Below are 20,133 nucleotides of genomic sequence, written 5' to 3' on the forward strand. Positions count from 1 at the left end.
CTTTGAACCAGGGCCAGTCCAAAGGCCATCATCCTCTGACTTAAAAGCTGTCCACATAGCCAGAACCTGTCAATCAGCATAGGTGCTCTTAGGTGGTTGCATTCAAGGTTGTCTTTCATGGCTGACTGAACTACAAAGGAGCAGGTAAGGCTTTCTCAGCACAGCTGCATCTTCCCAGTCCACCAGAGGAACCTCACTCAGTGGGGGCTCAGGGATTTGGAATCTCTGCTATTAAGAAACAGTGTGGGACACTCTGTAAGTCTGGAGCATTTCACACATAGAAGACATAAGCAAAGATATAACTAGAAATAAATATACACACAAATATGAATATTTAAAATGTGTCATGAAATATGTGACATGTGAATATGTGCATCAACATAGAAATAATTTAAAACTGATATACAGAAATTTATACAGACAATATCATAGTGCTTTTTACCAGACTGTGATGCTGCTTCTCTCTGCAAAAGAGTAAAAATCATCTACACACAAACACACACACACACACACACGGAAACTATAATATTGTACCCAAAATACACTTCTTTGACATATTTTGAGATGACCCTTCGGAGGGCCTGCAATCAGAAGGAGCCCTGCCAAGTTGTCTTTTGCAGGTGAGATTTGCAACTTTGTAGAAAAGCTGCATTGATAGAGTCATAATTGAAGCTCTGAGGCCCTCCCTTGACTGGATGTAAGAAACTCAGAGTCTGACACCTTTAGAGGTCTGAGAAAAAAAAATTACCAACTCTTTCTCTGAGGGCTACTACCTGTGACGATTCTTGTAAATAACAAGACCACGTTTCCTAGCCAGACCTTTCTGTCTCCTCTGTTAACTGGTTTTGCCAGCATTCCCTGTTTTGCCACTATCCATGCCCCTATTCTTTGTGTTACCTTAAGATGTCATAAAACATCAATCTTTTGCTTCTGTCTGAGTTCCTATATTCTGTATATTTCATGTGCACATATTCCAAGTGAATATACATTTGCATGGTTTTTCTCTGATTAATCTGCCTTTGGTCAAATGTTACTTCAGAGAAACTCAAGAGGGCAAAGGAGAAGTTTGCCCTTGGCCTGTACAATATATCTATACCTCAATAAATACAGATATCATATATACAGACACATGTATACAATATATAGGGATAAATAGGTAGACATATATAAATTTAAATATATAAAATAAACACAACCAGAAAATAAATACACACAAACACAAAAACAGATGCAAACATATTTACACCAGGGGTCACTGGGCCATCTTGCCCCTTGCTAACGTAAAGGGAGCCACAAAGGTCACAGGAATATGTTTTGTTTTGTTTTGTGGGTTATTTATTTATTTATTTTTTTGAGACATGGTCTCACTCTGCCACCCAGGCTGAGATGCAGTGGCATGATCTTGGCTCACTGCAACCTTTGCCTCACAGGTTCAAGCAATTCTCCTGCCTCACCTTCCCCAGCAGTTGGGATTACAGGCATGGGCCACCACACCCGGATAATTTTTGTATTTTTAGTAGAAGCAGGGTTTCTCCATGTTGGCCAGGCTGGTCTCGAACTCCTGACCTCAGGTGATCTGCTCTCCTCGGCCTCTCAAAGTGGTGGGATTATAGGTGTGAGCCACCGTGCCCAGCCCAACCACAGGAGTTTTACCCTGTCACTTCCATGTGACCCCACACTGATGGCAAACATCAGCTCACCACTTTAACCAGACCCAGCCCAGGTGCCATCACCCTCCAGTGCAAAAGATGTCCATATCGCAAGAAGCTGGCAGTCAGGATTGGTGCTCCCCTTTTGAACACCTTAAGAGCATATGTGGTGTCCCGTTTAAGTGGGTGGAGAAGAGCCTTTGTGCAGAAAAAAAGAAAGGCCGGGTCGGAGGCTTCAGCATGTGCTGGGGGCAGTGTGAGTGCATGAGAAGCATGATGGTAAAAGGCTGGAGGGACAGTGAGGCCAGGGAAGGTCTCTGCTGAGGACCATTGACAGTTTTCAGGAATCAGGAAAATGGGTCAGACTCTGAAGGCTACTCAATTCTGAGGAAGTTTGTTCCAGCCAGTTTCATCTGGACTGAGAAAACTCTGCAGTTGTTCTTGAGGTACTTGAGGAGTCAGGTGCATGAGGTTTCTTTCGTAAAAATAAAACACATGGAAAATAGAGTTCTGGCTTTCTAGACTCCAAAATAGGTGGCAGGCAAAGAAAACCATGCCAGAAAAAATGCTGTTGGACACTGTTTACTCAGTGAATGGATAATGTCTGTCACCAAACTAAAACTTAGCTTATGCAGTGATGTGATGCTATCATGTCAGATATGAACTGTATATGCACAAGCCAGGAAGCTACAGAGAGCCCCAAGGCCCTGGGCTAGGGATCTAGTCTTGGCCAGAAACACTGCTAGCTTCCCAGCTGGCCTCTGCATCCCAAGGCCAGGCTGAAGTGCATGGACCTACAGAAAGCCCCATCTTTTCTATTTTTAAAATCTCATGGAGGTACCAACCAGATAAGACTTGAACGGAAAAATCACCTGATATTACCTGGTTCCATAGGCTTTTAGCATCTCCATTCATCCAGGAACAGCCAGTCAGCTCTCTCTGCTGTGTCCTAGAGCACCAGGAAACGGATAAATATTCCTAGAATGAGACACAAAGGATAAAGCCAAGTATCAGAGGTGAGTGGCAAGGCAGGCAATGGCTCTTCTGCCTCATCTCGTCTGCATGAGCATTGTGGGGTGGAGGTCTGGGTGACAGGAACCATTTGAAGTCTCCTCCCTCCTCACTGGAGAGTAGTAAGACCTGAGGTCTGCAAGGAACCTACCGTCCTTGCCTTTGTTGGGGGTTACTCAGCAGCCAACTGCCTATGCTCTGGGTCTTTAGTTCGGATTTTGATGATTCCTGGGGGTGCTATAGAGTCATCACGTGCCTTGACAGTAATTGTGTGGGAGCTAGGTTTACTCTGGCAGAAAGAGAAGTACAGGGACTCCTGAGGAGCAAAGCCTCTTCAGGAAAGAATGAGTTGAGCTCAGGCATCTCCTTCAGAAGTGCTGGCTCACTGCTGCTTCTACACCTCACCGTACTGGGGGAATCTTCTCTGAGGCCACCCCGGGTCCTGTCTGCCTGGACACTCACCCTGCAGATAACTCTCTGCATTCAGCAGAGTCTGGCCCAGGCCTCTCCAGGGGAGTAGAGACCACTCTGCTCTTCTCCAGACACTGCAGAATTCTGGGGAGGAGAGGAAGGTAGAATAAACACTTTCTTCCTGCTTCTCTAGGTTGCTGGGTCATCTCTCTCCTCCTTTTAGCTGCAGACTCACAGTCTACCCCCTTCTTTTTCTTTACAAGCCCCTTGGGTCCTCCAAGGACCAAAGTAAAAAAATGTTTTAAAAATGTGTAGGTTCATTCTACTTCCACCCTGCCATGTAGCTTCCCTGAAGTGACACGCACAGGTTCTTCCATTGGCTTGTGGGGGAGGAAGTTTCATCTGCTTGTGGAAAATAAAAGACAAACAAGGAATACAATTCAATATTTTTAAAAATAATATTTAGGAAAATCAATCATAAAGATATTTATTATAAAAACCCACTATTTTGGTATAAATTTGTCAATCTGAAATAATGAAAGGAAGGGAATCTCATTTCCAAGCGTGTACTCAAGTGAAAGCTGGGAAAACCCCTTCATCCTGGTAAGTGCAGGAGTGAGAGAAACAGAATGCATAAGTCATTTATTTATAGACAGCCATCCACTTCTTAGAATATGCTCACTGTATTCACACAACACTGTTTTGGAGGCCTACTAATAGTGCTTTGTTTGTATGTATGTATGCATAGATGTGTACAAATATCCATTTCCTATAAAATATATAGTTAATATAGCTATGTTACATCATGATGAAATTGTGTGTAATCACTATAATATATAGAGAAAAATATATACATCTATAAATGTAAATGTATAAAATAAACACAACCAGAAAATAAGCATACACAAATAAAAAAACAGTTGCACATACACTTATACTAGGGACCATTGGGCCCTTTTGCCACCTGCAAATACATTTATATGACCTTGTGTGTAAAAGCTATGATATATATAGAGAAATACATACATATGTATATATATAAATATAAATGTATACAATAAACACAACCATATCTTATGCATAAAATCTCCAAGTAAAGGTTATCTAAATTTAGTATATATTTCAGTACAATAAACGTTGCAAATAAGATCTTTGAAAATGTCCTCTATGGCTTCTTGTCAGGGGAATATGCCCAGGATGTGATGACGGGACATAAAGTATATGCATAATTATTTTCACTAAGTATGAAGAAAATCACCAACTGTGTCTCCATCCTTGAGATAAAACATGAACATGTCCACATATATTTCCACTAAATTTGGCATAAGCCAAATTTCTAAAATTAATAAATTGATATAAAGTGTCCTTTTTTTTGAGTTGGAGTTTCACTCTTCTTGTCCAGGCTGGAGTGCAATGGTGCAATCTCGGCTCACTGCAACCTCTGCCTCCTGAGTTCAAGTCATTCTCCTACCTCAACCTCCCAAGTAGCTGGGATTACAGGCACCCATCATCAGGCTCAGCTAACTTTTTGTATTTTTAGTAGAGATGGGATTTCACCATGTTGGCCAGGCTGGTCTTGAACTCCTGACCTCAGGTGATCCACCTGCCTCGGCCTCCCAAAGTGCTGGGATTATAGGCGTGAGTCATCGCACCTGGCCTAAAGTGCTCTTTTTCTTTTTTTTTTTTTTGAGACGGAGTCTCGCTCTGCCACCCAGGCTGGAGTGCAGTGGCCGGATCTCAGCTCACTGCAAGCTCCACCTCCCAGGTTTAAGCCATTCTCCTGCCTCAGCCTCCCGAGTAGCTGGGACTACAGGCGCCCGCCACCTCGCCTGGCTAGTTTTTTGTATTTTTTAGTAGAGACGGGGTTTCACCGTGTTAGCCAGGATGGTCTCGATCTCCTGACCTCGTGATCGGCCCGTCTCGGCCTTCCAAAGTGCTGGGATTACAGGCTTGAGCCACCGCGCCCGGCCCTAAAGTGCTCTTTTGTGCCATTTATCTGATCACTAATTTTTCCGAGTTGCCCTTCACATATTTTTAATCTATTAAAGTTTTTCCTACTTTGAATTACATTCATATGCTTCTCAGTGTTTTGTTGGATTTCACAAGTCTTTTCTTGTTAATGTAAAATATTTTCTTAAAAAGGAATCATTAGAATGAGTGTTCTGTGTGTCTAAAAATCCTAGTTTCTTCCCGATATTTATTCTCTCATTTTTTGTTAGTTACTAGAACCCCACATATTCAGTTGATAACATCATCATCCGTGTAAATACTACACTTCTTAGCCTCCCTTGCAGGACAGTGTGGCGATGGAACTAAAGCTGGGAAAGTGAGAGAGGCAGAATTGTTTGTCTGTGACTTATAGGAACTTTCCTTATTGGAGGAGTTCTTTTGTTATTTTTTATTATTTTTTTTTTCTCTCTCTCTCCTTTTTCATGATTGCAGCTTGGGATGCAGTTGTGTTTCCTGGAGCTCCAGCAGTCGTATGTGACTATGAGTAAGGGAGCTGTGCCCTGGGCAATGCTGGGGAGTGTGGAGTTCTGATGGCTTATGAAGCACAGCCGCCACACCAAATCTGGATGGCCAAGCCTCTGTCTGATTTTACATGAGCAAAAAGTATGCTAATTTGTCTAAGGGACTGTTATTTGGGGGATTTTCTGTCACATTCAATTGAACCTTATTCTATGTAATGGAGGCTGTACATAGATCTACTCCATAAACACAGATTATAGAGAAGAATCATGAATGACACAGGCAATGTGGCTTTGCCATCATGAATTGGTCAAGATTATTCCATTTTCACTTCTGGGTACCTTGAATGTAGTGTTTGACACGTGTTTCTTTTTCTCTTATCACAAGTTTAGCTCATTTAATGACTATTGGGCTAACCATGGCGCATTCTTCTTCTGCATGCACCATACCCTACATCCAGGTTCACGTCACTGTGTGATATCAGTGTCATTGTGACAGCTATAAGAGGATACAGGAGCAACAGTGCAACAAAGTCACCTCTTGGCTGATATGAGTATTCCCTTAGGTTTAAGTGAACAGGAAAATGGTCGCACTGGCAACAGGGAGCTCAAAAACAGTCTGTCAAATGAGGTTGCAGAAACTATGTGCAAATTTAATTTAAAATGCTGAGCTCTGTCCTCAGTTGCACGTGCCTCTGCACAACAGGTTTCTATTCGGGAAGGGCAGTGTGGTTCTTCTCACATATTTTCCCTGTTTTCTCCCAGGCTTCGTGTGAAAGCAGAAGACCCATGAGAGAGCATCTGGAGACTGGCCCTAAACTGCTTGTCTCCACAGGAATGTCACCTGGGCACTGCAGCCAGGTATCCCAGGTGTCACTGAAGGAGGGCTGCGTTCCCATCTTCAGTGAGGCAGAGCTGAGAGAAAGCGGGCAGGGTTCACAGTTGCCTCACCTACTTGCTTAAGCAGTACATTAACAGTTCAAACTAAAAGAAATCTGAGATCTTATTGAAGCATTTAGAACAACATATAAAGCGCGGATCACTTTTAAATATTTGATAATGCACACAAACCACATGAAGCTACTTTTGTTAAAAGTATATGTTCTTTGCAGTAGCGGTTAGTAGAATTCTTTTGTGAGATGGCTTTTTTTTTTTTTTTTTTTTTTTGAGACAGGATCTTACTGTGTCACCCAGGCAGAAGTGCAATGGTACAATCCTAGCTCACTGCAGCCTCGAACTCCTGGGCTCAAGCAGTCCTCCCAAGTAGCTGAGACTACAAGGACATGCCACCACATCTGACTATTTACCTATTTAATTTTTGTAGAGACAGAGTCTTACACGTTGCCCTTGCTTTCTGGAACTCCTAGTCTAAAACAACCCTCCTGCCTCAGGCTCTCAAAGTGCTGGATTACAGGACTGAGCCATGGTGCTCTGGTAGCATTTTTTTTTTTAAAGCAATCACCATTTGGATTCTTAGTTTTCTTAACTTTTAGGTTTCTAACAGTTCAATACACATTCAAGTGCTCCTTGGGATATTTTTTTCTGGTTTAACTAGTGATTTAGGCAATGTCTATGGCTTATTTTAATGCTAATCTATATCCATCTGGTTAGAGTACGTATGAGTAAAGCCAAGGTCATTTAATGACTTTACTCCAATACCTTTTCCCTAATCTCTAGTTCTAAAGTTGCCTAATGATTTTGGGGGGAAAAGTGCTTTTGAGACAAATACTTCAGAGTCCCTACTCTGCTAATGCAGAGCCAGTCTTAATTAATAGTGAAAATGACATTGTTTTGCTTTATTCATTGAGATTAACTGAGCAAACATTTATTGAGCAGCAATTCTGGACAAGACATTAAGAAACATACAAAATGGGCCAGGCGCGGCGGCTCACACCTGTAATCCCAGCACTGTGGGAGGCGGAGGTGGGCGGATCACGAGATCAGGAGACCGAGACGATCCTGGCCAACGTGATGAAACCCCGTCTCTACTAAAATACAGAAGATTAGCCAGGTGTGGTAGTGGGCGCCTGTAGTCTCAGCTACCCTGAAGGCTGAGGCAGGGGAATTGCTTGAACCCAGAGGCAAAGATTGCAGTGAGCCGAGATCGCGCCCCTGCACTCCAGCCTGGCGACAAAAGGAGACTCTGTCTCAAAAACAAACAAATAAAAAAGAAACATACAAAATGATAATAAATTTTATTGACATTAGGAAGCTTAAGGGAAATATGACATATTAATAAATTACTACAAATTAAGGCATAATATAATAAAAGAAGAGAATAAAGCATTTTATTAAACATGTTCTACCACCCACAATTCCAAATGTGCAGCTTCACTCAGGGGAAGTAAGTTTCTAGGCCAGCAGCTAAGGATGCATTTAGTTTATTTTCAGCCTCTCAAAATGCAGTTCTGTAATCAGAATACAGAAACAACCAACAACAACACTAGCCCAAACTTCATTACATTTCAGGTAATACTAAAAGTCATACAATGCTTATAACATAAAACTTTGTTGTGGAGAGTATATTCAATAAACCTTGCGTGTAAAGCAGTAAGAGCTCTTTGCCTAGAAAACATAAAAAGTAATTACAATTAATACTCTTCAATACATCTAAGATGCATTGCTATCATTCACTGACTTGCTCAATTGATCCTCTCTCAGTCAACTCACGGCTCTTCCTTACCACTAAGCGGCAGTAAAGGCTAAATAATGATGCAAATCTACTAAAGCATTCCCGATCCAAGTGAAGTTTTCCCATTATTTACACTTAGTAAATAAATACATAAATAAATCTGAGATGGGATTTTAAGCTTCCACATTCTGAAAAAAAAGAAGAGTGGAGGGAAAAGTGGGGAGGAGAGAAATAAAGACACGTGAATAAAACGTTTGCTTTACCATTTGTCTTTCAAAATGACATGGAATGCCAATTTCAAGATCATTTAATCTTTAAAACAAAAACAACAACAACAAAAAACTGCAATCTGAATGCCGTCCTTACAAACCTGCCAATCGCTGGTTCATTGTGGTAGGTCTCCCATCTTACTTGTATTTTCCCTGTATTAAACTTGACCCTTGCATGGGTTTACCCTTCAGCCTGTGGGTCTTCACTAACTAGGACCCCATCTGCCTGCATGCCGTGCTCACTACTTTCCCTGCCATCTATTAGCTCCTTCTTTAGTATTTGATCTTCAGGTCCCCACTTCCCCTTACAGCTCTTTATAGCACTCTGGTTTTCTCTGTTCCTTTAGCCGACCGTATCCCAGATCAACTTTCAGAGATGAAAATGGGGGACTTCAGGAGGGAGAAATCAAAGGAAAACTGTTATTATAACCCTTCCTATCTTATTTTCCTATAAATTTCTCCCTTTCTGTCTTAGTCTTTCTCTCTAATACACACTCATGCACACACAGAGAGAAATTTACAGAGTAAGAGAGATTAGGAAGATACATTTCTTGGTAGGGTCAGGAAAAGGTTGAAGAGTTGCTGATATTAAAACAAATTTGAATTAAACATGTTTAGACTTCATAGGTAGCTCCTTTCAAAAAGTTTAAGTTAAAGAATTTTGTTTAGGGCAGATTACAGAATATACATGAATTATTTGATACAGTTTTTGATATTATTAAAATACTAATCATACCTATAATATTTTTAAAGTAAAGAATTATATAGTTTATATTTCTTTCTAATCTAGAATGGATTCTTACTTTAGCTTGGATATTTGTTAATATTTCACAATCATTGAGATAAAATTAACTTATATTTTATGTAAACTATAGTCCCTTACTGAATACTATAGAATTGTTATTATAAATCTTAAACAAGAGGTTATGTGTTTCATATAGCATTCCAAAAATAAAACCAACAGTATGCTTTGCTTTCCGTTATTATGACTCTGGAAGTTATAAAGCTTTTAGTATTGCAAATATTGTTACAAATAAACAGTTTGACTGAAAATGTGTGCAGTTTCACCTAAAAATAGAAAATAAAAGCTTTGTCTTAAAAGGCTGTCAACAAAAATTTTAATAAAAGTGATATTTTCCTCAATTCAGATTTAATTAATTTATATAATACAATTGATTTAAATAGGATTTTAATTTTAGAACCATTTTAGATTTACAGAAAATTTGTGAAAATAGTATGGTGTTCCTGTAAAACCCAAACCCAGTTTTCTCTATTATTAATATCTTACTATGGTATACTTGATATAATGAAGGAATCAATATTGATGAATTATTGATACCTAAAGATCATACTTGTTCAAAATTCCTCAGTTTATTTATTGTCCATTTTCTGTTCCAGGATACAATTTAGAGCACATTATTACATTTAGGCATTGGGAGAGAGACTCGAAGTCACATTGTGCTTCTGGTCCATTTAAAACTTCATGTTTGAAGATGTGTAACAAATTACATTTTTCAGTTTTAGAAGTCACATTTGTAACTCACAAAATGTTTAGAGTGCACGAGTATGTGAAACACAATTTCATGATTAAAATACTAAATTTTGGAATACATACATTTTAATTACTGGAAAATATTTTCAACTGTGGGTGTGTTTAGTTTATTTCAGTGTTTTTATGAAAGCATTTTGGAAGTCTCCACCCATGAATTGGTGTCTCTTAACTTCTACCTGAATTTCTAAGAGTGTCAATTATATACATTTTACTGTTTTTCTATTTAATGCATAAAGTTATTTGTGAGTGTGATAGATATCTTTTAACAATATAAAAGGCATAACTGTTCTTTTTACCTATTAAATGGATATATTTTTATTTACATGTGTTCCAATATCACTGATTCAATTTTTGCAATGTGAACTCTGCTTTCTACTCCAGTAAACACATCATTTAATTACAGTCTTGTTTGTTTCATTTCCTTAGTGTTTTCTTTCCTGTGTGTACTTCTGTACCATCCATTCTCTTTCCTAACAGTTTTAAGTAGTATTGATTCACAGTCTACTCTGTCACTGACAGGTGAACAGTTATTATTCATCTGATTGCTGTTTCAATTTTCACTTCAGACCTTAAAATGAAGAGTGGAATGATTGTCACAGTCCCTAGCCAAATTCTAGTGATTGTCATTTGTTTTATGAAGTTTTCAAAGACAGATAAAAATATGTAAGATGTTTTTTCTTAGTTATATGAAGGTATGTAAGAGAATTTAGTCATAAATTATTTGATGTGTACATTAACATAAATTTTTGAAAAACAGGAAAAAAGCATAATCAATTCCCAAGGAGCACAACTCTCTTAAGTTCTTTCTTACCCATTCCTTTTGACCTTAGTGTTCAAAAGCCAGTATTTCAGGCCACCTTGCTATTCTACTTCTATCCCTGATGGTTTTGCAATAATGAGTAAGTGTGGTTTCCACATAAATGAGGACAATGGTTCACTAATGGACTAAGAAGGAATGCATAGAAAGAAATAGACTAACAGGAGACCATCCTGGCTAACACGGTGAAACCCCGTCTCCACTAAAAATACAAAAAATTAGCCGGGCGCGGTGGCGGGTGCCTGTAGTCCCAGCTACTGGGAGGCTGAGGCAGGAGAATGGCATGAACCTGGGAGGCGGAGCTTGCAGTGAGCCGAGATCGTGCCAATGCACTCCAGCCTGAGCGACAGAACGAGACTCCGTCTCAAAAAAAAAAAAAAAAAGAAAAAGAAAAAAAAAGAAATAGACTAATAGACATGGGTAGGTGGGAGGCATCCGGACAGCTTCTTCTGAATAGTGAAGGCGCAGGTCTGCGGTAGGGAGTATGGCGTTGGGTAGACAGAAACCTCTTATCCCTCTTGTAACTAGCCCCAGTATTTTGTCATTGACTCCATCTCCACCTTGGTAATGGGAAATTCTCATAGTTTCTGACAGAAATTATGAAAGCCCTAGATGTTATTTCCCTTTCTTAGTATGTGGTCGTGAATATTTTAATGAGAAACCTTGGGAAGCAGTAATTAGAGACCACCAACAGGCCATCACCTTACTCAATAAACAGCTTCTTTGTATATAGCTTTTAAGAGAAACACTTGTATTGTTGAACATTAATTTCTTTAGCAAATGAGGAGGTATGTATGATTTGATTATGTGAGGAAAACCACATCATCAAAACAATTGCACTTTTATAATTAAATTATGGGAATTATATACTAAATTGTTGTGCATTTCTAAATCAAAACATGCTCAGGAATATTCTGTGCTAAAGAGCATTATCACCACTACTCCCCTTACCACAACCAGCATAATCATAGAGTTTCTTATTGGTGTATATTTTGTACCAGGACAGTGGTAAACATGTTACATTCATATATTCATTTACTTATGTTCAAACTTTATTACATAGGTATCATTATTATCCTCACTTGACAGATGAGGCAAATGAGTTAAAAAGTTACTAACTAAATTGATAAGGGTTACATAACTAGTTAGATCCAATAGGTGATTTGTGCTCTTAAATACCAAGATAGAGCAGAAACTTACAAATTACCTTCAAGGAGTGAACATTTCTACCTTAGACATTCTCAAACCACCAGAGAGAACTGTTAAGATGTTTATTTGGGGAGATTTCTAAATAACATCCATGCTATTAACAGGCTACCTATGCCTATTCTACTCCACGAGTATTCTAGAACCTGTGAGAATTTTTAGAGTACCTCCAGGTGATTGTTCTTAATCCTTACTCTTCCCTAGTTAAAAGTCCTAAAAAATAAGGATAACTGAGAAATAAAATAGTGCTTCTCATACTTAAATGTATATGGCAATCAGCTAAGAATTTTGGTAAAATGCACATTCTGACTCAGCAAGTTTGGGGTAGAGCCTGAGATTCTGCATACCTAGCAAACTTCCAAGCAATGTTGATACTGCTTGTCCATGGACCACTCCTTGAGTAGTAAGGGTCTAGATTATTTGGAACTTGCTGCTAACCGGCCCAGTTACCTAAATATCATCAACGTGATGGACCAAAATGAAATTTGGCAAAAATATTCAGATTATTATTTTGAATATTATATTCATCTGAGTTATCTAGTCATATAATTGTTCTTATAACATTTTAATAGATACATTTTAAAAATCTGAACCATATTATCTTGATCTTCTTGCATGCCTTTTCTCACTTATTTTCTATGATAATTTTATGTGATCTATTTGTCTGTCTTAGATCTAAATAGAGAATGGTCTTAAAGGGTTGAATATAAATGATAATTGGTATTTCATTCATTGAAATGTAATAATTTTTGGATGTTGGGAATACAAATTGTCTATATGTGCTATATGTGAATGTATATACATTGGGAGGGCTGTTTTGATTGCTATTGTCCTCCTAAAAGCTGGGCAATGGCTTTGGATTGTCTATATTCTCTGGACAATAAATGGATTGTCTACATTCTCTGGAAATTCACATTGCATGAAAAGAGAACTAGTCTTCTAAATATGAAGAACAGCCTTAAAGCTCAGTTTTCAAGTATGCACAACACTGCCATAGTTTAAATGTGTCCTCCAAAAAGCATGTGTTGGAAACTTAACTCCCACTGCAACAGTGTTAAGAGGTAGAACATTTAAGAAGTGATTGGGCCATGAGGATGCCACCCTCATGAATGGATTAAGGCTGTTATTGCAGAATTAGGTTCCTTATCATGAGAGTAGGTTATGAAAGGATGAGTTTGGCTTCCTCTTGTTCTCTCTCATACTCTTTGCCTTTTGGCTTTTCATCATGAGGTGACACAGCAAGAACGTCCCATCAGATGCAAGCTTCTCAATCTTGGACCTGTCGGCCACCAGAAATGTAGGAAATAAATTTCTCTTTACTATTAATTATGCAGTCTATGGTATTCTGTTACAGCCACACAAAATGGACAAGACAGATATTGTGAAGGATATTGATGAACAATATTTATTCTATGAATAAGAAAAACGATATACATTTAATTTTCCAGATAATCAGGTGATTAAGACTTACTTCAGCTTCTTCTAGCATCTGCAGAACTGGTAAAGCCCAGGGTTCTACCAGCACTGCTGTGTCCCGCAGGGCTCTTTGCTGGAAGCAAAAAGGCTCTCGTCATACTCTTTTCTTGTCTGGATTTTGACTTTCCTCCAATAGTCTACCTCCGTTTCTGCCCACGTTCTTTATTTTAGAGATGGCTCTTGCTGTGTTGTTCAGGCTGGTCTGAAACTCCTGAGCTCCAGTAATCCTTCCACCTCAGCTTCCCGAGTAGCTGAGATGACAGGCACAAGTCACTGCACCCAGCTGCTGCCTATATTTTTAAACCTGGCTCCTCAACCTTCCAGCCAAATCTGGGAACTCCCTGACATTCATTCAATAAATTAGGTGTCTGTTTAAAACAACTGGATTTTCTTTATGTTGTTTGCCAGTCAGAGCCCTGATTAATAGACAGCTTTGATCTGCTTCAGCTCAGTCAGTTGGGCTTCTGTTTCTTATAACCAAAGAGCTTTGATTTAGGCTCTTTTCAAATAAAAATACCACAATAAATGAAAAGCCAGACACTTCTATCACATTATTTTTCAAGTTGAAAAGAGATTAGACAGTAGTAATTCTTCATCATTTTGGGGTCACTAAAAGTAAAAATCATTGTTGGAGATTACTGTACCCACAATCCAGAAAGATGTGCATTTATATATACACACACAAATAAATTTGCATATAATATCCAGGAATTCTGAGACAGAACAATGGAGTCAGGTAAAATGTTACAAAATATATTTAATTTTTTTCAAAGAAAGGAATACAGAATTTCTTTTAGAATTTGTATTTTCTGGCTAGGCATGGTGGCTCACGCCTGTAATTCCAGCAGTTTGGGAGGAATGGATCACGGATGGATCACGAGGTCAGGAGATCGAAACCATCCTGGGTAACACGGTGAAACCCAGTCTCTACTAAAAATACACACACACACACACACACACACACACACACACAAATTAGTTGGGCGTGGTGGCGGGTGCCTGGAGTCCCAGATACTTGGGAGGCTGAGGCAGGAGAATGACGTGAATCCTAGAGGCGGAGCTTGCAGTGAGCCGAGATCGCTCCACTGCACTCCAGCCTGGGCAACAGAGCAAGACTGTATCTCAATAAATAAATAAATAAATAAACCTCTGCTTCATATGCAAACTGACAAGCAATCCACCTAATGTTGCAAGGGTTAACCTTTTCTTTTCACACTGAATTCTATTTCACTTTTTCACGTTTACTCTTTTATTTTCCAGAAAAGCAAAAAATTAATCTTAAAAAAAAAAAATGAAAAGCTAATTGAAAAACTATCTCAGTTTTAAAAATAATTGATTTTAATGTTTCCCCATCAGCAACAACTGATTCCAATTTAATGAACAATATCTTGTTTAATTTTAATAAAATGCTTATTAGAGGCTCTCAGTTTACAGAAGGACTTATCCAATTTCAGCTGAAGCTGCCCGTTCCTTTTTAGATGCTCCCCAAGGCAGACTGGCTGCAGTTGGTATGCAGCTCAGTGACCCTCCAATGTCTCTGCTCCACACTGTGGTTTGGTGCCCACAAGTGCGTTTAGCTGAAACATGGGGAAAAGTGCAAAGGAGGAGGAGCACACAGAGAAACAGAGAGGGAGATGCCAGAAAGACAAAGACTGCAAAGAAATAAAAGCAATAAAAATGCATAAAAATCAGATATTTTGCACACTAGATCTTGACTTCTGCTTATCTTTCCTATTTATCAAGATTATTCATTTGAGAACTTTAGTATGATAGTGTGTGACAGATGTGAATGGCATGACCATCCCTCAATAACACATGGCAGGCAGGTGGGCAGTGCCGGATGGCAAGTGAGGAGGAAGCTGTGCTGACTTTTACTTGCTATTTTCACCCTTTTCTTCTTCCTTTCCATCAAATATTTGTTGATTGACTCCTGTGTTCTTAACATGGGGGATACAGCAATGAGTAAAGCAGCTAGAAATCTCCAATCTCATGGAACGTATGTTTTTGGTAGTGAAGAAACAGAATCAACATACAGTTAAAATATATACTTTGTCAGATGGGGAAAAGTTCTATGGAAAAATAAGTATTGCAGGGAAGAAAGCCAGTAAGTATCAGCAAGAGGAAGAGGTTGCATCTTAAATTGCCTAACTGAACTGGGCCTCACCAATAAGGTAATATTTAAGTGCAGACCTAAAGGAGGTAGTGGAGTAAGCCACATGGACATCTAGGGACAGAATTCCAACCATAGGGTGAGCAAGTCAAGGGCCCTGAGGTGGAAGCCCATTGTTTGGCATGGGCTGGATGGAGAGCATTGGTAGATGAGCTAAGAGGGCCAACAGGACCAGATTGTCACAAACTCCAGTGCTATAGCCAGTTCTATTTAGCCTCTACGGTGTGTTGTTCATTGGATGAATATTTATTAATATTTAGAGGGAAAAGTGGTCAGAACGCCTTGCAGGGCAATGCAAATGCACCTGCTCTTATAGACGTACTAGGGTGCATTAAGTGAAGGGAAAGGCCAAATGAGGAAGTGAAACACACATTGCTAGGGATCTGGTAGTACTTGGTTCCGGTTTCAGCTTTGTTGTTCATTAACTGTTTAATCAATGATGAAATCACTGACATCCAAACCTCTGTTCTTCACCTGTGTGAGATCTCGGTCCTGGGGTTTTAGTGTTAGAGCTGTGTTCAGGGTTACATAAAGCTGGAATGAAAATGGCAGAGAATAGAACCCAAACGGATCAACATAACAGCATCCCAGGGATACAAACAGCTAAAACAGGCAGTGGTTACAACTGAAGTATTGATATGAAAGAGCAGGTTCAAAGATGACAAATCAGGACAGATTTCCGTCACTGCAGACCAATGATGGAAGGCTCCGGATTGGTTTAATGTAGGACACGAACCCATGTTTTGTTATCTGTGTCTCCTGGGCCATTGGAAAAAAACTACAAGAAATTTTTGTTTCTTGACACATGAACAATGCATTGGGAGGACTTGTAAGAAAAACGAAGCCACTTTGGAAAAACTGATTTACTGCACTTTACTTTCCTTAAATATGAATTAAACTAGAGAGCCCATGCCAGCTATAAATTTACTAAGTCATACCATATTCTTCAAGAAAATTGATAGTTTTATAGTCCTACAAATGCATCCTTGCCCAGAGGAAATAGTTTATTCCTTAGAAGCTTCACCATAGTCAAATGTACAGATTGAAAACCATTTGGTATGTGTATACCAAGTGCTGTTTAAAATGAAGTCAATTTAGCAATAAGTGATATTTAAATACCAATTTTTAGAAATAGAATAATAAACACAATAGTTTATTAATTTTAAACTTTCCGTTTAAGTGGTATATTAAGTGGTATATTCCGTTTAAGTGGTAAATATTCCATTTAAGTGGTATATATATATATATATATATATATATATTTTTTTTTTTTTTTTTTTTTTTTTTTTTGAAAGAGTGTCACTTTGTCTCCCAGGCTGGAGTGCAGTGGTGCGATCATAGGTCACTGCAGCTTCAACTTCCAGGCCTCAAGTTGTCCTCCCACCTCAGCCGCCCAAGTAGCTGGAACTACAGGCACATGCCACCTGTAGAGACAAGGTCGCACTATATTGCCCTGGTTGGTCTATTGTACTTCTTCAAGGAAAAAAATGGGAAAACAATTTCCTAGTCTAAAACCTAACTTTAAAAAATGTAAAATACAAGACACATAAAAGAGACATGCAGTGTATATGTGCAGTTTACAAAAATAATTTTTTTTTTGAGACAGAGTTTCACTCTTGTTATGCACACTGGAGTGCAATGATGCCACCTCAGCTCACTGCCACCTCTGCCTTCTAGTTCAAGTGACTCTTCTGCCTCAGCCTCCCGAATAGCTGGGATTACAAGCACCTGCCACCACGCCTGGCTAATTTTTTTGTATTTTTATAGAGATGGCATTTCACCATGTTGGCCAGGCTGGTCTCAAACTCCTGACCTCAGGTGATCCAACCGCCTCGGCCTCCCAAAGTGCTGAGATTACAGGCATGAGCCACCACACCAGGCCAATAAAATATTACTGAAGCTGTACCAACCATGTGATGCAGTTGATTTGAGAAAATGTTTGGGGCCCCAGTGCTCCCCTTCCAAATTGCGTTGCTCTGCCTCCTCATCCCCACTAGAGGTAACTACCATCTAGAACTCAGTCTGAATAATAAACACACATGCGATGAGATTTAAAGTCATTTATCCATATATAATCATATGAGATAGGTGCACGTACCACCCTTCTTTAGATAAGGACACTGTGGCATAGAGATATTGGACAACTGACCAAGGTCAAGTAAGTCACGCAGTTAATTAGTGGTAGAACTGGAAGCAGAGCAGTTTAATTCCTGAGTCTGCACTTAAAATCTCTATGCTTTCTAGGTGCTATAATCATTCACTATTAGTCAGTCACTTTCTCTTGTATATGGTTTTAACACATAGAAATGTATTCCAAGGCTGGGTGCAGTGGCTCACGCCTGTAATCTCAACACTTTGGGAGGTTGAGGCGGGCGGATCACCTGAGGTCAGCAGTTTGATACTAGGCTGGCCAACGTGATGAAACTCTGTCTCTATTAAAAATACAAAAATTAGCTGGGTATGGTGGCCCATGACTCTAATCCCAGCTACTCAGGAGGCTGAGGCAGGAGAATCACCTGAACCCAGGAGGTAGAGGTTGCAGTGACCCGAGATCGTGCCATCATACGTGGCTCACGCCTGTAATCCCAGCACTTTGGTAGGCCGTGGCAGGTGGATCACCTGAGGTCAGGAGTTCAAGACCAGCCTGGCCAACATGGTAAAACACTATCTATACTAAAAATACAAAAATTAGCCATGTGTAATGGCATGTGCCTGTAGTCCCAGCTATAGGGAGCCTGAGGTAGGAGAATCACTTGAACCCAGGAGGTAGAGAGGTTGCAGTGAGACATCTTGCCATTGCACTCCAGCCTGGGCAACGAGAGCCAGACACCATCCCAAGCAAAAACGAACAAACAAAACAGTAACAGAAAGAAAAAAAGAAAATGTATTCCAAAACAAAATAATGTTTAATCTGGTCTATTTTTTATATTATGCAGATAGAGTCATGTTTAATGATTTTCTCTGTGACTTATTTTTATTCCTCAGTTTTTTTTTTCTGAGATTCATCAGCTAGTTACTTGAAGCTCTAGCTCTTTAATTTTATTGCCAACTCTGATTCCATTGTATGAATAGTCTGGTTTTTTCTATGTCCATTCTTTTGTCAATGTAGATGTGAGCCGATTATAGTAATATTCTATTATGGACAATGCTGCCATACACATCCTTCGGTTTGAACATCACGTAAGTTTATTTCAGGTATAACAGCAATGTTAAAATTGACAAGTTCAATTTTTATTATTATTATTATTATTATTATTTTTCTTTTGAGACGGAGTCTCGCTCTGTCGCCCAGGTTGGAGTGCATTGGCGTGGTCTCGGCTCACTGCAAGCTCCGCCTCCCGGGTTCATGCTATTCTCCTGCCTCAGCATCCCGAGCAGCTGGGACTGCAGATACCCACGACCACACCCGAATAATTTTTTGTATTTTCAGTAGAGACGGGGTTTCACTGTGTTAGCCAGGATGGTCTCAATCTCCTGACCTCGTGATCCGCCTGCCTCCACCTCTCAAAGTGCTGGGATTACAGGCGTGAGCCACCGTGCCCGGCCGACAAGTTCAATTCTTAGCTGTACCAACTAAACTTTAGTATATTTTAAAGTTATTCCTTTCAAAAAAACAGAGGGAGCTTTTCTTTTCCACTACCACACACCATGCTCCAATCATTCTCCTATTGGAGTACTTTTCAATTGATGAAAAGTCATTTGAAGACATTTCAGAACTTCATTCCCCGAATAAAAAGTAATCTGAACAAACTACATATTGTGTAGATATATTGCATAGATATCTCTACAGATTATTTTTTAAGAACCTAACTGCAATTTCCATACAGTGTTATTTTAACCTATTTGCCATGCAGGAAAACTATCTTTCTTGAAAAATATGATGAATATATCTTGTGATTTTCCAGTTAAAAAAATTGTTTTACCTCAAAGATTGTAATCATCATGTATCAAAATAACCAACTCAACATGGGACATTACTTCAGTCTTTACTGACTCACAGGCATACGAGCTTGGGTCCTGCTTCTATGAACTCTCTCCCTCTTCCATACATAAATGGACCTATTTAATACAAGTTGGATGTAGGACAATTAACCATTTTTAAACACTTATAATTTAGATTAAGTCAATAACTAATGTAATAAAAGAAATTCTATTACGGTAAGAAGCCTACACACTAGATTTAACAATTTAATTTTTTTTCCTCCTTAACTAACATGTACTTAATTGTCATGAGGCAGTGAACTGGTTTTCGTAGAAGCTGGGCACATGTGGGAATACACTCATAGGACTGATTAGACATTCCAGGTGAAATGGTTATAGAAACTGAGGCATATTATCTCAGAAAATGCATTTATATATCTAAATTTATTTTGATATCTAGAAAGTTTACAAAAAGGCTGCATACTTCAAACTAATTCTGCCTTCTTCTCTCAGCAAGAGCAAGCTGAAGCTTATCCATGAAGGTGAAAGTG

This window comes from Rhinopithecus roxellana, chromosome 11 (genome assembly GCF_007565055.1).
Source record: "Rhinopithecus roxellana isolate Shanxi Qingling chromosome 11, ASM756505v1, whole genome shotgun sequence".
Classification (NCBI taxonomy): Eukaryota; Metazoa; Chordata; class Mammalia; order Primates; family Cercopithecidae; genus Rhinopithecus; species Rhinopithecus roxellana.